The 17706-nt window shown below is 41.7% G+C and overlaps 1 protein-coding gene across 17 annotated transcripts in view; it reads right to left on the bottom strand.

Moving 5' to 3' along the window:
• The window catches only part of MPDZ (multiple PDZ domain crumbs cell polarity complex component), a 134249-nt gene extending 127226 nt beyond the window's left edge, over nt 1–7023 (bottom strand). For 8 of the 17 annotated variants that reach the window (XM_073345403.2, XM_073345411.2, XM_073345409.2 and 5 more), the window contains exon 1: nt 6661–6862. The gene's annotated coding sequence lies outside the window, so the exon portion shown is untranslated. Of the gene's footprint in view, nt 1–5720; nt 5741–6660; nt 6863–6945 lie in introns of those variants that run through there. The other 9 variants (XM_073345400.2, XM_073345410.2, XM_073345406.2 and 6 more) reach the window with 3 other exon arrangements.
• Between the last annotated feature and the right edge of the window lie 10683 nt (nt 7024–17706).

Genomic DNA, 17706 nt, shown 5'->3' on the forward strand with positions numbered 1-17706 from the left:
GCAGAAATGCCTGTATTAAGACGGATATCCAGGCCCAAATGTTGGCTATAAGGCTTAGAGACTAAAACAGAAATCTGCTTCAATTAAACAAAAAGAATATTCAGGACACACATTTTATATATACTAAGGCCAACATTTCCAAATGTTCGATCTACATTTACACTTGAATTTGGCCTGCTTAGCACGCCTTTTTTCATCCTGTCCTCCTCCCCGCCCCTGTTGTCTGGCTGCCATCTTGTGGTCGTCGTCAGTGTCACTGAGTACAAACTGGTTTCAGAGTAACAGCCGTGTTAGTCTGTATTCGCAAAAAGAAAAGGAGTACTTGTGGCACCTTAGAGACTAACCAATTTATTTGAGCATGAGCTTTCGTGAGCTACAGCTCACTTCATCGGATGCATACCGTGGAAACTGCAGCAGACTTTATATACACACAGAGAATATGAAACAATACCTCCTCCCACCTATAATAAGCTATTACCAGCAGGACAGTGGGGTGGGAGGAGGTATTGTTTCATATTCTCTGTTTGTATATAAAGTCTGCTGCAGTTTCCACGGTATGCATCCGATGAAGTGAGCTGTAACTCACGAAAGCTCATGCTCAAATAAATTGGTTAGTCTCTAAGGTGCCACAAGTACTCCTTTTCTTTTTGAGTACAAACTGCAATCCACAAGTAGGGGACGCTACTATATACTGCCAAGTCTCCCTGCCACTACAGCTTGCAATCTCCAAAGGTAAGCTTGTTGTCACCTAGCCTCACTGCCACCACTGGCTGCAACCCCAGAGGGGGAGGCAAACATTGAACTCTGGGCTCCCACAAGGCATACAAATGTTGTTTTGCTTTGATCATGTTACTCTGTTTCTAAGGTATATAGGTAGGTTAATTTGGGCACAGGATAAAGAAAATCCCACTTTTCCCACAGAACCCTGCTATATTCTTACTTTCACCTCCATGGAGAATCATGGCTATGCAACTGCCTGAAGTGCATTTCTAGGAGTGCCTACAAAAGTTGAGGAGTACTTGTGGCACCTTAGAGACTAACCAATTTATTAGAGCATAAGCTTTCGTGAGCTACAGCTCACTTCCTCAGATGCCTGTAGCTCACGAAAGCTTATGCTCTAATAAATTGGTTAGTCTCTAAGGTGCCACAAGTACTCCTTTTCTTTTTGCGAATACAGACTAACAGGGCTGTTACTCTGAAACCTACAAAAGTTGAGTGAAACAAACAAGAATTGCACAGACTGTATTACTTTTACTGTGCTCAGTAAATGCTGTGCACAAATCACAACCTTCTGCTGGTGGTGCTTGGAGCGACTTGGGAATGGCAACGGATAAATGGGGAACAGCAAGACAAGGGAGGTAAGAAGAAACAGAGGAGCGATATAAAGAGGGGAAGGCACAAGAAAGGAGCTTTACTGACAGGACATCCATGTTCCAGATTGAGATTAACCACGTCTTCCCTCAGCCAGTAGAGTCTAGAGCACACCCTTCTGCATGATGGGAGGAGGACTGATTTAATACAAGTAAAAGCAATTTGCTCTGTCTACACAGTTCATGAACCAAGCAAATTTCTCTTGACTAAAGTATGTAACTGACAGGCCCAAGAAGCCTGAAATCTAAATTTTAGAAGTTACACCAATAAAAGAGGATTTTGAGACCCTTAAAGTAAAAAAGCAATTAAGTATTTAAAAAATTGACAGTTCACAAACCACTGTAGGTCATATTAAGACTGTATATAATTCAATATGAAAAGCTTTATTCCCAATCTCTGAAAATTTATCAGAATTTTGTATGAACCAAGATGAAAAAAGATGCACAAAATAAAAGAGAATACATTGAGCATATATTAATTATGACAGTGAATAAAAATATGTTTGACTTTTGCTAAAAGTCATGTTAAATATTTTGAGGGATGGATGAAAAATAATTTTAATATTTAAGTTAGCTTCTAGTTTTATTTAGTTTATTTTTATAAGTTTTATTTTGTTAACACTTTCGTATAAATCATATTGCTGTTCAACTGGAACTTACCACAACACTGTATGAAAAAGTTATCTATACACCTGTTCTTAATATTACAGTCTGTTCTGTGATAAGACACAAGAACATTCAAGTACTCTATTTACTAACACGTAATTTTTAATTAAGTATATTTTTAGTGTGATTCAAAATTTTAAACACATTTAAGGTTTTTTTTCCCCTACTGACAAATGCACCTGATTCCATTTATTCAGAATTATTTTAACTACTATTAACTGCAAGCAGCATTATAAAATGGAAATCTATTAGGCAAACTGAATTTTTCATAAGGAAATTACATTATATTTTGGTAAACTACTTTTTAAAAATAGCATCTATATGAAATGCAAACTTAATTACGTGGATGGAATTACAGTACATATCTGTGTCACTTCAACCAATTATAAAGCTAACCACAAGATGTAAAACAAGGAAAGCTTTTCAACAAATATACTTTGGTCATTAGTATTTCAAATCCAAACATGTTTACACTCTTAAACATTTATAAATTGAACCATTTCCTCTAGGACTCCTAAAACATCTACATATTTTACAGGACATTAAATAGTTCCCAGCATAGTAAGCAACAGTTCAAAAACAGTAAGTAATAGTAAGCAACAGTTCAAAAAAAGGTCTCTCAAAGATTCAGTGTTTTTCTTACAACTGAAGGACATGAAAATATAAAACAATGTTTTCTGTACTAAAAGACTATTAAATTCAGCATATTTTTCCAGTGCCATATTAGAATATGTAACAGGTTTCCTCTGACTATGTTAATGTTTTCAATGGAAAGACCTGCTCCAAATAACAATGAGAATTCCACCAACTTATCACCTTAATTCTTTTTGGGCCAATTATTTCTCAACTACCAGCCAAAAGAGCCCCAAATCTTCTTTCCAAGATAGTGGAGGGCACATATTTACACATAAATGTACAGACATGTACAAAAGGAACAAAATTAAATATTACAATATGATCTGGGTAGGAGACCCAATGAGTGAAATAAAAATATCATTGCTATGAATATTAAATTAATGAGGTCATATTCATTAAACATGGTAGCCTGCGGACTTCAGGTACCTCAGTAGGATGCTCGTAAAAGTCACTTAAGCAGCTGATTTATTGAACTCTTGTGAATTTCACAGAAATCATAATCTATTGGGTAACAACTGTATTTTGTATTTTACTTCTTTGGAGCATGAACTGGATGATCCTGAAAGCCTTCAGATGGTTTTAAATCTGATTATTAAAATGTGGCCTGTGTGTGAGGAGATTTATTCTACAATAAAATATTGAAACTGGTCTATAAATTGATAAGCTGTAAAAAGTTTCATTGAACTGTGTTCTGTGGATTTCAAAGACACACAAAACCAGGAAAAAAAATAAGGGGCATGTACTAGCATTAAAGCAAAGCTTTTTCTTGTTTCCTCATGCTGATATCAATTAGATGGCCTAGGGCAGATTTTATACCAAAGGAGGAAGAATGTATTCAGACAAAAAATCTTCTCAATAGTAGGCTGGAGTATAAGGTTCTGGGAGCATATTCATAAAAGCCAGTGACATAAGTAACTGATTATAGGCACATTTCTCTGCTAGCAAAAAGGAAAAGCATTAGCACGGTACCAAAATGGATAATCAGCAAGGGAAAAAATCCATGTAGGAAGACCAAAGTAGGTAGGTAGCTGTAGGTGCATTTTTTCCTCTCTCTAAATAAAACTGGGATGCTGAAAGAAAAGAAGTAAACTCTTTGAAAATATCTTTCTATGGTATTTATTATCTGACCATGCCTGGGCTATCATATAAATTAGTCGCTTTCATTATATAACTACTCTAGTATGCATTTTGAACCACTCTTCCATACAAAAATAAGCATGGCAGCTATAGAAACTTAACATCAACTATCCCAGACAGCTGTAAAATAAAAATGACAGTCACACACACTGGATATCTAATTCTCCAAATAAATATATTTTAACTCTAACAGAATATGTCTGTACAGTTTGAATTATTTCATAATTTTATTTTCTTAGGCACATTAAACTAAAACTCTACAAATTGCATAGTTTTCTCTATCTTGCTAACAAATGTTTTTTTTCTCTTAAGTGACTGACTTTTTTCCCCCCATTTCCCTTCACATAAATTGTCGGCTAATCAGGAAAGTTTTCAGGACATATAATACGCAAACTCAGACATTTAATGACAAATACATTAATGCTGAAGCTAAATAGGAAGCGGAAGCTCATTTTCTAAAATACAGTATTTGTTTAATTAAATATTTAAAAACTACACTAATTTTTCTCTTGTACCCATTCTTGTTTTCAAATGCAAAGCAAATCATTATTCTAAAGTAACATTCCCCCACTTTTTCTTTTTTAGTTTTGATTCCTCCTCCCCCCCCCCCCCCCCCCCCGGCCACAAGTTGTCCATTTGAGAAGTGAGTGAAGTGGGTATTCACCCACAAAAGTTTATACTCCAATACCTCTGTTAGTCTATAAGGTGCCACAGGACTCTTTGCCACTTTTATAGTAATGCAATGGGTCTTGTCCTGCTAAAAATTATATCAATGGACATTTTAACGCTGATTTCAGTGGGAGCAGGATTGGACCCTTACAGATACTACTTAGATTGTAATATCTCCAGGGCACGGGTTGTCTTTTTATTCTCTTTGTACAGCATCTAGCAACTTGGGGTCTTGGTCCATGACTAAGGACCCCAGGTAATACAAATAAATAATAATAATGGACCCTAATTAGCAATCGGTGCTCAAGCAAAACTTCACGGAAGGGATTGCTATTCTTCTCCCTCACATTCCTCTTACTTTATAAGAAATTCCAGCAAAACTAACATTTTCTTTTCAACTGGCAGCAGGTGATATGGGGCAAACATACTAGTGCTGTATGAGGTACCGTTTTTAAAACTGGAGGGTAAATACATCACAACACCAGTCAGAAACTAATGCATCCATCTCATGAAATGTAAATATGAAACAGAGTGCAAACAACGTTACCTTTCCCTCAAAAAGTATTATAACTTATGCCACACCTATGTAATCAGTTTAATCTTCTCAAGTGTTTAAAAGCATATAAACCTAAGTAAACATAATAAATAAAATAAAGTTATCCAGACACAAGGCCAAATTCTACCCTCTGATACTTTGCACAATTCCCACAGGGCAAACATGACCACCTGTGGGCAGAGACTGGCCCTTGTTTGTACTCTGCTGGAAAAATGTCTAAATATGTTGATTCAAAGAAATATTTTTTCAAGATCAGAATTCCTGAAATTGCAGTGAAATTGTGAACGCAGAGTCATCACGATTTCCCAACACCAAATGTAGTTTATTTATCACAAGATAGGCTACAAATAGCTTTGCATTCTTATTTGCAGCTCCATCAAGTTCTTCAGCTTCAACTTTTATGGAGTCTCTCATACAAACATTCTGCCTGCAGGCACTAATCTGGGGAATATGGGGTGGAGAAGGGTTTTCTTTTTTAGCCAAGTGGTTCAAAGACAAATAATCACAAGAATTTGGGGAAGGATTTGTGCATTCCTAGGTTCATCCACTCACTACAACTCAAAGCAAAAGGTTTTTCAGATTCACCACACGTGCAATTCTTCTTCCCAGCAGACCAAGAGCACCGTGCAAATTCTGTAGGACTGATGGTGTGGATGGGGGATGCTCCTCATAACCTGCATTCTCACCTTTCTGTCTACTCCAGGAAATTAGGAGTGCAATATGTTCATTGACACCCTTAAATTGGAGCTCAGACTTTATCCTGTTGAATGAGGGGGCATGGGGGAGGCGGGGAGAGCTGAGTAACACAAGATCGTTTGCAAAACACCAAAATAAAAATAGGGTTTGTGCGTGCAGAGCCCACGAGGCGAGCTGGGTGGAGGGGTGGGGGGGGGCTCCGGTCCGCTCGGGGGTTACAAAATGCCCACGCCAGAAGCTACTTGCAATACCCGGCGGAGACGTGGCTTTTTGTTTACAGCAGGATCTCTCCTGGCCCAGGCCGGCGATGGAGCAGCAGTGACCAGTCTCCCTTCGCCGCCTCCAGGGACGCGCCCTTAAGAGCCAAGCCGAGTAAACATCCGCGGTAGAGCATCTTTCCCCAGTTCTCCCCGCTCCTCCCCCGCGCTTTCCGACAGCCCCGGGTCTAGCAAGCGCCAGCCGGCGAGCGTGCCCCGCGGCGGCAGCCTTGCACGGGCGCTGCACGCCAGCCACCCGCCCGAAAGCCCAAGGAAGAAGCAACAGGCTCAGCCCACCAGCAGCGGCTTCCCCTGTTCGGCGCAAGGCCTTGTGGCGCCCTCCCCTCCTCCTAGTAGCACCCGGGGGCCACAACCCCAGCGCCCCCCCCCAGGAAACTTTAAGGGGGGGGAGGGTGTTATAGCTAAATCCCGTCTTTGGGGTGAGAGGGGAACATGCCCGAACCCCTCCCCCCACCCGCATCCTTTTACAGTTACACCGAAAGGGGCAGCCGGGGGGGGCGAGGGAGACAAAGGCAGAGCCCCCCCCCCGGGGCAAAGACACCCAGGCGCCTCTCCCTCGGCGCCCACCGAACGTTCCCCGGGCGGAGCGAGCGCTACCCTCCGGGGCACCCCCCGGGCTCGCCGCCGCCCCGCCCCGCCGCGCTCAGCTTACCCGGCTTGCTGCTCCAGGCACCCCGCAGCCGAGCCGGGGGATGGGAGGGGGGGGGGAGAAGAGCACTTGCAGCCCTCGTCTGCTGGCTCTGCAGACCTTCCTGCCCCCCGCCCCCAAGTAACGGCCCGGAGAGGAGGTGCAGGATAAACACGCAGAGGCTACCATGAAACTTAATCCTGCCCAACCATCAGGCCGCTAGACGGCGAGCCGCCCCCTCCCCCTTCTCTCCCCCTCCCAGCGACCAGACGTTCTTAAGCCGAGCCCCGCAGAAGTAGGAGTAGGAACCGGCTGCAAAGAAGCAACCATGACAACAGCAGCCAGCAACAGGAGGGGGGCTCCCACTTGCTGCCCTCGCCCTCCTTGTGCCGCGTCTGCCCTGCGCCCTGCCTGCTTTGAGGGAAGATGCCGGAGGGCCACAGAGCTGCTCTGCTCAGGAGCACATTTGCAAAGTGGCGGCCTCCGCATTTGCATGCCACAAGCGTGTCTTCGGGGGGCGATGGCTCCTGGAACACATTACACTTACATACACACACCGGTACCTCACGTGTGCAGTTTGTGGAGACAGCATGCAGAGTGCCGTCCCGCTGGAGGTTGCAAATTCAGGCCCCGATCCCGCAAACACACAGGACTACTCTAATCAGGAAAGGAATACACACGCTTTTGCGCAGGATTGGGGCTTTAGTGGCCTTTTGAAAACTCGGTTCAAGCTGGTCTGGCCTCACACAGCTTTTAAGCGTTATTCCCTATAGCCGTTTACCTAGTTCTCGTTCCACTCTAATTTTAAAGGGACATCAACTTGCAATCCAATCATTTTTCAGAAGTTATTTGTCTCAGCCTGAGCTGCCTCCTCTCCTGACAGTTACTGTGGTTTTGCAGTCACATTTTCCTATTTTTTTGCAAGTGACTATACCAAGTGAAATGTATAAAGGAAATTGGAAAAAAAAAATAGTGCCAGAGTGATTGTTTCCCCTACTTCCTCTGAGAAACTGTTCCAACATCAAATGGGTTTTACCACTAATACATTTGGGCCTAATCTTGTATGTCTTACTCAGGCAACACTTTTATTAATTCAGGAAAGACTGCATAAGTGACCCCTCCCCAACTTGTATGCTACAGTTTTCTTGTTACTGTTTTCCCTTCTAAAATTGACTAAATGTGAAGAGATTTTTCTTATGGAGAAAATAATGGGGAGGGATAGGTGTATTATACTGTACAAAGTAAATAAGGGAACCAAGCTTCCTGCTGTTTGTTCAGGGAAAGGGATATTTTGTTCAGGGTTTGAACAGAGAAGAGAAGAAAAAAAACTTGAAAATTCTTTTTGTTATTAAAGAGGATTGCAGGGCTAAACGAAAGGGGAGGTCTTGGGGGTTTTTCAAGCTTTTATTTGAATTTGAAATAATATCCAAAAAACACAGTGATCTCCATCTATGTTCCCTTCACATATATATACACACACACACACACACACACACACATCGCTAGAATAAAATACAACAAATATGTAAGTGGAATAAGAGCAATGACAGTGAAATTTATTTTCAGCACAAAAAAGGAATGCTAATGCTTGTTTTCCTTTGTTTGCTGAGCATTTTGCTTCCTAGCTGATGTACTTTTTTATTTAGTAACTATCACTAGGGTCATTATTTTCCTTTATAATGCCAAGAAATCACCTCTTGTTCCATTTACTCAAGCAGCTCTGTTGTGATAGCATCCTTAGTACCAGAAAGAAAGCAGGCTCACCCTGCTGAATACCTCATGTTGCAGTTGACTGGGGCCTGGTACTGGGTGTTGATTTGCTTGTTTTTGTTTCGATTTCATTTACTCTGTCAAAATGTAACTGAATTGTAAGCATTGCCAAGTAGGTCAATAAAAGACACCATTGTGTTCTTCAGCTCAACTACGGTAAAAAATATTGTCCTTTAGCTAAATGGGATTGTACTGGACTATGGCTGAACAGAGATCCTACAAATACAGCCATGGTATTAAGCTCACAAAACAGAACCTTCCAGGTTGTAAATGTTTCTCTTCGTCCATTAATGTTCTGGTTTGTCCACTGACTTTTTAAAGTAAATAGCAGGATTATATTTGGCACAGTGACAGTTCCATACGCTACTGGGCTTCTATAAGTTCCCCAGTAATTTTGAAGTTTACACACACTTTTTTCGTACCAGTCCAAAACTTAAAAAGTAAACTAGAGCTTGTTTACTTGTATAATTACTAGCTGTAATACTACTCACATAAAATACCTACAGAAGAACAGAAGCAGACTATGTGCGTTAGTGACTGTTCTGTATCGCGACAGTGAAAAAGTTGCAGAGTACCTGTGGTCAGGATGCACTGTGCCTTGGTGAAGCAGAATGCTTCCTGGAGCTCTTTGACACCCATTGTACCATCACTTATAGGATGCAGCATGCATGCCCGGCTATAGCTACCCAGCTCCACTGATCAGTAGGGGGAATGGGGGTAGGGACACCACCTCCATAGAAAATTTGGAGTCACTTGCAGCCCAGGTGGTGCTAACTGGGAATGGTACTCGTGCTCTGGGGAGTGCAGTTGATCTTGCACAGAAATTAAAGGGGTACCACCACCCAGTTAAGCAGGGCCAGAAGACTTAGGTCTCTTAGTCTCATCAGGTAAATGCCAAAATCGTTCAGACAATATTACAAATGAAATCAATGGAAGTTTAGGTGTGCAGGCCTTTAGAAAATCTGGACACTTTATTTAGGAGCCTAGCTGATGGAGGGAGACTTTTGTTTTTGTTTTTCCTGTTAGGAACCCTTATCAATTCATTGCAAATGTGAGATGGGGTAGCACGTGCTATAGTACATTGTGTAGCAAAGCTTAGGGGTTAACAACAAGAGGGTTTTTTTTAAAAATTTTCAGCAGAAAAGAAAGAATTAACAAGTTGGGAAAGGGGAGGAAGCCAGGCCCATGCTGCAAGGGCACACAGGTAGAATGGAGGAATCCCACCCACAGCTAGGGCATACCTTCTAACTGGTATAAGGAGGCTGATGCTTCTTCATACACTGATGACATCACTCCTGGGAATGTTAAACTTGACAGAAAAACTGGCTGTGGGGATAGGGGTTAGATCATTAGGACAATGAGACAGTTGGGAATGTGACGACCATAAGAACCAGTTAGTGATCTCTGCATGCCAATTTCGAAGGTGGTTGGTAGATACAGTAGTACAAGTAGAATTCATTACAATTCATTCAGTACTGTATCTATCAACCATCTACTTCACACTACTCTGGCTAAAAGGTGGGGGGAGGGGCACATGACCTCCTCACATGACCCCACGTGACTCCTCGTGCCCCACGTTCTCCCCCATGATCCATCCCATGTTACTGGGGTGGGGCCTCTGTCGTCCTCCCGCTGCGCTGGAAGCTTCTGAACTGCAGGGCTCTCCCAGGAGCAGCAGCAATGAGCAGAATGTGGTGCCACTGGGTGGCCCCCACTGGCAGCTCCTCCAGCATGGATGTACCTCCTCCAGCCCTGTCCTCCTTGGGGGGCTGCTGTACAGACCCCAGACAGGAGATGCAGCTGTGTGGAGGGGCTGGGGGTGGTACAGCCATGCTGGAGGAGCTGCTGGCATGGGGACACTGTCAGCCCCTTTTTCTGCTCCTCCTGTGTCTTTCCAGTATGGAGTACCAACTATAAATATCTAAGTGGTATAGCATACTGCCCTACTTGCACCACTAGGTCAATACTACATTGTTTTCAGTGGAGGGAAAGATGTGAACTTCTCAGACACCTTATAATGGTCTAAATTAACTATATCAACTCAGGAAAGCAATCTGAATTCATTGTAAACAGCTCTGGTCAATGTGCAGCTTTAGTTTGAGAAAAAAAACACACCATGGTGTTAGGAGGGTGAGACTTTGGTTGGGGGTGGATTATCACATGTCTGCCTACTGTGGAATTCTGGTACTCTCCTCGGACACTGCTGCTGCCAGCATCTGTTGGAGACAGGATATGGGCCTGAGTGGACCACAGATATGATCCAGAATGGTGATTCCTGTGTTCCTAGGGGAATCAATTAGAGCTTGCTTTTTTACCTAGATCAAAGTGACTTAAAGTGCTTACTGGAAAAACATTAGTTCAGTAAGGTCAAGTTCTAGTCTGGTTTACACTCCATGACATCCCACCGGTCAAAGACAATGAAGTCAATAGACTTACAGGAAATGTAAGACATGCCAGAATTAGGCCCACAAGCTAATTATCCATGTTAGGTATATAACAATATCTACTGTATGACAACTTCCAAGTGTTCTGTGTAGGTGTAGTGGTCTATTTTTAAAAATCTCTTTAATGTGCATATTGGGTGAGGCATGTTCCTTAAATTCTCAAGTAAAGTGAGATTTACAATTCAGCTTTTGCCATGTCTCTTGATTTATACATTAGGCAGGTTATATCTATTAAAATTAAAAAAAAAAAAAAACTTACTCTTAGCCCTTGCTTATATTAAATTGGTGTAGTTATAGACAGTGCAAGTTAAGTACACTGTCTGTAGCAGGAGTTTGTGTTATGCAAGATCTACTTTACACCACTTCAACATGTCTAGATTAGAAGTTTGTACAAGTATAACAAAAAATGTTACACCAGCCTGGGTTCTCTTCAGCCTTTATAAAGGAAAGTATGCAGAAATAAATTACATAGATCCATTAGTAAATGGAGACAGTCTAGGGGAGTGGCTAGGAAGACCATTGATAAACAATCTGATGGCTGAGTAATTAGTTAGTTTATTCTGTTTTTCCTTTTTAGATGAGGTCCTACCACACAGGGCAGAAGAATAAAATGGTTCACTCAGATTCCTTTGAGAACAATATCTCCCCGACCCAACCCTTCCCCAGAAAGAGGATGACACAAGGCTTCTAGGGATTTGCTGGCTGTTGTATGAAAATGTATTTTCTCAGTCTTTTCTTTTTGTGTAACTGTACTGAAGAAAATATAAATTTGAGCCATTGTATTTTTTTCCCCCTAAAATCAAGGGCATTAACTCAAAATATGTTCAAATGTTAACCATAAAAATACATAACTATTTATATTATAGATAAACAAAACACTAAAACCATTTGATAAGCCATGTGAGTTTTCCTAAATTACAGGAGTATTGCCCCCCAAAAAGGGCTTGCCTGGCCCTTTGAAAGGTTTGAAAACAATGATAGTACAACTTTCAGTGTAGAAACATACATTCAAATGCAAAATAATGTTCCCCTATATTTTCAGCATAAAAATAATGCTTCAAAATCAGAAGGCAAAACAGACAGCAGTGCAGCTGGTGGTAACATCCTTGATGTTATTATGTAAAGTTAAAATTAGGAACTCTGTCAAGGTTGGTGTTTAGGATTCATTCCACTTTTGGTTTATTGTACTGGCAAGTACAGAATATTAGTTTGATTTATTGGAGCATATATTTTGGCAAGAGTATTGGATAGATTTGCATTTGGGGGGTTGGGAGGGAGGAAGATTGTCTCCAGGGAAGACATACTCTAGCTGTTACTGCTATTGGTGGTTACACATTGCCTGAAGGGTAGAGTATGCCTTAAGGTGGAACAGAAATCAAAAAATCTCATAAAAGGTATGTTAATTATTTATAACTACAGAACAAATTTGAAATTACAACAAATTAAAGAGCATTTATTTACATACAAACATGATGGTTTAAAACCATAGGCCTGGCTCTTAGTAGAATAGTGTAGCCAAATAAGTGACAAAACATATTAACCTTATCATAGATTATTCAGACTGAGAATACCTACAAGGAGAGTCTGGTTTCCTCAGATTAAGGCTATTTTAAGAAGGCTGTACTTTCTGCAAAGTGACCACAGATTTGACAGACCCCAGTCGCAGACCACTAAATTTAAAGACACTTTTTCAGAAATGCTGCAAGGGATGCAGTCCAGATATAATGCAACATGGGAGACTCATTAATACAAACAGTTGTTCCAGGATTTAAAGCAACAAGATGTCTTTTCAATAAAGTTTGGAGTAGAAAAATGGATAGTGCCTAGATTAGGAGACCATGGATTTAAAAGAAAAAGAAGGGGAGCTGACCAATTCCGTGGCTTTTTATGTTGTCCTGGTGTCAACATGGTGTCATGTGGTTAAGTGACATTGTATTCCTTTGTCTCCATTCTCCGTCATCTCATCACTCAGGAGGATACATTCAGCTGAGAAGAGTCCATGCTAAACCAAAAATGTACTTGCGAGGGAGGGAAACCATATTGGCAAGGACATTTCCCCAGCAAATTGATTTATTTTTAGAATAAACTCTTATGATGGATTTCATGTTCACTAAGGTGAAGCAGTCCACTGTGTATAGCTACAGTTCATCATATGGATATCACCACCTCCATGTGTGATACAAAAGCAGTCAGTCAAATAATTTCTTATTTAACAAAAAAAAGGCAACATTTGACAAATCAAGGTTTCTGATGTTCAATCAGCACTGATATTGATCTTTGATTATACAGTCCATAAATATGGAACCACAGCCTTCTTTTAGTTATAAATGTTCTTGCCTCACTCCATGCCTGCTTCCCCCTCCCTCCAAAATTGAGGGTGGACTGTTTTGTTTGGATTTCCTGGGATAGCCTTTTTGTCATACCTTCACTAAAGAGCATGTGGTCAATTGACTCTCCATTCACTAACATGTGCCACAGAATGCTGACACCCTCACACATTTTAGATAAGCAGTTTCTATTCCTTGGAGTATCAACCTGGAGTCCTATTGCGGATTTTGGCTTAGAGCAGGCAATGAATAGCCGCAGAATTTAAGAATCCATTACAATCTACATACCACACAGACTATGTTGACAGATTGTGCCACACACTCTCAAAGACACTGTGGAACCACCTGATCAACATCCTATACAGCAAACAGGGAAAGATTAAGAATGAGCTCTCAAAACTGGATACTCTCATAAAAAAAAAAACCTTCCACACAAACTTCCTCATGGCTGGACTTCACAAAAACTAGACAAGCCATTTACAAAACACTTTGCTTCTCTAAAAAGGAAAAAGGACACTAAACTATCTAAACTACTACATGCCACAAGGGGCCACAACAGTGGTTCCCTTAACCCGCTCAAAATTATTGTTAATCTATCGAGCTTTTAGCCCAGCAGAAGAATCTGTCCTATCTCGGCGCCTTTCCTTCTGCCCCTCCACCCCCACGAACATGATAAAGTTCTGTGGTGACCCAGAATCCGACTTTTGACATCTGACTCAAGGAATATTTCCAACACACCTCTGAACAGCATACTAACCCACGGAGACCTTCCTACCAACACTACAAAAAGAAGGATTCTGTGTGGACTTCTCCTGAAGGCTGAAACAGACTGGACTTCTACATAGAGTGCTTCCACCACTGTGCACAGGCTGAAATTGTGGAAAAGCAGCATCACTTGCCCCATAACCTCAGCCGTGCAGAACACAATGCCATCCACAGCCTCAGGAACAACTCTGACATCATAATCAAAAAGGCTGGCAAAGGAGGTGCTGTCATCATCATGACTAGGTCGGAATATGAACAAGAGGCTGATAGGCAGCTCTCCAACACCACATTCTACAGGCCGTTACCAAAAGAAACACCATCTGCTCAAGAAACTCCCTGAAAAAGCACAAAAACAAATCTGCACAGACACACCACTAGAATCCCAGTGAGGGGTATTCTATCTGCTACCCAAGATCCATAAACGTGGGAATCCTGGACACCCCATCCTCTCTGGCATTGGCACCCTGACAGCAGGATTGTCTGGCTATGCAGACTCTCTTCAGGCCCTATGCGACCAGCACTCCCTGCCATCTTTGAGACACCACTGACTTCCTGAGGAAACTACAATCCATCGGTGATCTTCCAGAAAACACCCTCCTGGCCACTATGGATGCCCTCTACACCAACATTCCACACAAAGATGGACTACAGGCCGTCAGGAACAGTATCCCCGATAATGTCACGGCTAACCTGGTGGCTGACCTTTGTGACTTTGTCCTCACCCACAACTATTTCACATTGGGGACGATGTCTACCTTCAAGTCAGTGGCAATGCTATGGGTACCCACATGGCCCCACAATATGCCAACATTTTTATGTTGACTTAGAACAATGCTTCCTCAGCTCTCGTCCCCTAACACCGCTACTCTACTTGTGCTACATTGATGATATCTGGACCCATGGAAAAGAAGCCCTTGAGGAATTCCATCATGATTTCAACAATTTCCATCCCACCATCAACCTCAGCCTGAGCCAGTCCACACAAGAGATCCACTTCCTGGACACTACAGTGCTAATATGCGATTGTCACATAACCACCACCCTATACCGGAAACCTACTGACTGCTATACTTACCTACATGCCTCCAGACCACACCACACGATCCATTGCTCTAAGATACAAGCTCTAAGATAGAACCGCATTTGCTCCAACTCCTCAGACGAGACAAACACCTACAAGATCTCTATCAAGCATTCTTACAACTACAGTACCCACCTGTTGAAGAGAAGAAACAAATTGACAGAGCCAGAAGAGTACCCAGAAGTCACCTACTACAGGACAGGCCCAACAAAGAAAGTAACAGAATGCCACTAGCTGTCACTTTCAGCCCCCAACTAAAACCTCTCCAGCACATCATCAAGGATCTACAACTTATCCTGAAGGACAATCCCTCACTCACAGACCTTGGGAGGCAGGTCACTTACAGATAGTCCCCCAACCTGAAGCAAATACTCACCAGCAACCACACAACAAAACACTAACCCAGGAACCTATCCTTGCAACAGAGCCTGTTGCCAACTCTCTCTGCATATCTATTCAAGGGACATCAGCCACACTATTAGAGGCTCATTCACCTGCACATCTACCAATGTGATATATGCCATCATGTGCCAGCAATGCCCCTCTGCCATGTACATTGGTCAAACTGGACAGTCTCTACATAAAAGACTAAATTGACACAAATCAGACGTCAAGAATTATAACGTTCAAAAACTAGTCGGAGAACACTTCAATCTCTTTGGTCGCTTGATTACAGACCTAAAAGTTGCTATTATTCAACAAAAAAAACACCTTCAAAAACAGACTCCAACAAGAAACTGCAGAACTGGAATTAATTTGCAAACTGGACACCATTACATTAGGCTTGAATAAAGACTGGGAGTGGATGAGTCATTACACAAACTAAAAACTATTTCCCCATACTAATTTTTCTCCCACTGTTACTCACACCTTCTTGTCAATTGATTGAAATGGGCCATCCTGATTATCACTACAAACATTTTTCCCCTTCTGCGGATAATAGCCCACCTTAAATCGATGAATGGCAACACCCATTTTTTTCATGTTCTCCACACACACACCCCCCTTCCCACCCCATGCATCCGATGAAGTGGGCTTTAGCCCACGAAAGCTTATGCTCAAATAAATTTGTTAGTCTCTAGGGTGCCACAAGTACTCCTTGTTCCTTTTGCAGAATTTAAGAAGTGATATCTCAACTTCAGCAAGGCTTTTGCTACGTCTCACATGACTGTCTCATAAACTAGAGAAACATATCTTAGTCAAATCTACTAGAAGGTGGGTTCACACCTAGTTGGAAAAGTGTATTCAGAGTAGTTATCAATGGCTCACAATTAAGCTGGAAGGGCATATCAAGTGGGGTCCCACAGGGATCTGACCTGGGTCTGGTTCTATTCAAGATTTTCAAAAAATGATGTAGATAGTGGCATATAGAGTACACTTATAAAGTTTGTGGACAACACCAAGCTGGGAGGTGTTGCAAGTGCTTTGGAGGACAGGATTAGAATTCAAAGTGACTTGACAAACTGGAGAAATGGTATGAAATAAATAGGATGAAATTCAATAAGAACAAATGCAAGATAGTACACTTAGGAAGGAATAATCAATTACACAAATACAAAACGGGAAATGACTGCCTAGGAAGGAGTACTGCAGAAAAGGATCTGAGGGTTATAGTAAATCACAGACTACAAGTCAAAGTAAGACTGTTGCAAAAAAACCCACAAACCACAACCCTGAGTCCTACCACATCCTCCCTGACATTACAGGAAATGTAATAAGCAGGGAGTTGTTTCAATAGACCCCCCCACCCTTTCTATTGAATAGACCCCACCTGGTTTGACTTTTGATAAACAGATTCTCTTGCGGATAAGAAATTATTCATTAAGTAATATTGGTGTGAAGCCACAGTAACCCTACTGAAGTCAATGGAGTTGCTGAGGATTTACATGTGTGTAACAGAGCAGAGTTTCAGTCCATGCAATGCTCTATACATGCTAGAAATTTTACTTTTTTTTTAAAAAAAAAGAAAAGTTAAATATACTACAGAAATACAAGAATTTGTTGGATAGTCTGTGCCCTGGCATATTTTTCCAACAAATGTCTGGCTAGTTGAAGTCCCCCATCACCACCAAGTTCTGTGCTTTTGTTAGTTGTTTTAAATACCCTTTTTCTTCCTGGTTAGGTGGTCTGTAGTAAACTCCTACCCTTGTTTTTACCCCTTTTATCCTCACATAGAGACTTTCAATAAGTGTCTCCTATTGCCATCTTAACCTCAGTCCAAGTGTACACATTTTTAATATAAGGCAATACCTCCTCCCTTCTTCCCCTGCCTCTTTCCTGAGGAAGTTGTACCCTCCTGTGCCAATATTCCAGTCAGGTGCATTATCCCATCAAGTCTCTGATGCCAAATATGTCATTGTTTATTAACTAGCATTTCAAGTTCTTGCTTATGCCCCATATATCTTGCATTAGTATTCAGACATCTAAGTCTGATTTGATTTCCCCCTACATTCTCTCGTCTTTCCCTTATCCCTGCTATAATGGCACATGCTCCCCCCAGATTCTGAACCTTTTCCCAGGTATTGGTGTTTTGGACTTACCCATGGGCTTTTATCACCTGTCCCCATCAAACCTAGTTTAAAGGCCACCTCACTAGGTTAGCCAGTCTGTATCCAAAGATGCTCATCCTCGATAGGTGGGCTCCACCTCTGCTTAGCAGTTCTTCCTGGAACAGCATCCCGTG

This window comes from Lepidochelys kempii, chromosome 5 (genome assembly GCF_965140285.1).
Source record: "Lepidochelys kempii isolate rLepKem1 chromosome 5, rLepKem1.hap1, whole genome shotgun sequence".
Taxonomy (NCBI): Eukaryota; Metazoa; Chordata; order Testudines; family Cheloniidae; genus Lepidochelys; species Lepidochelys kempii.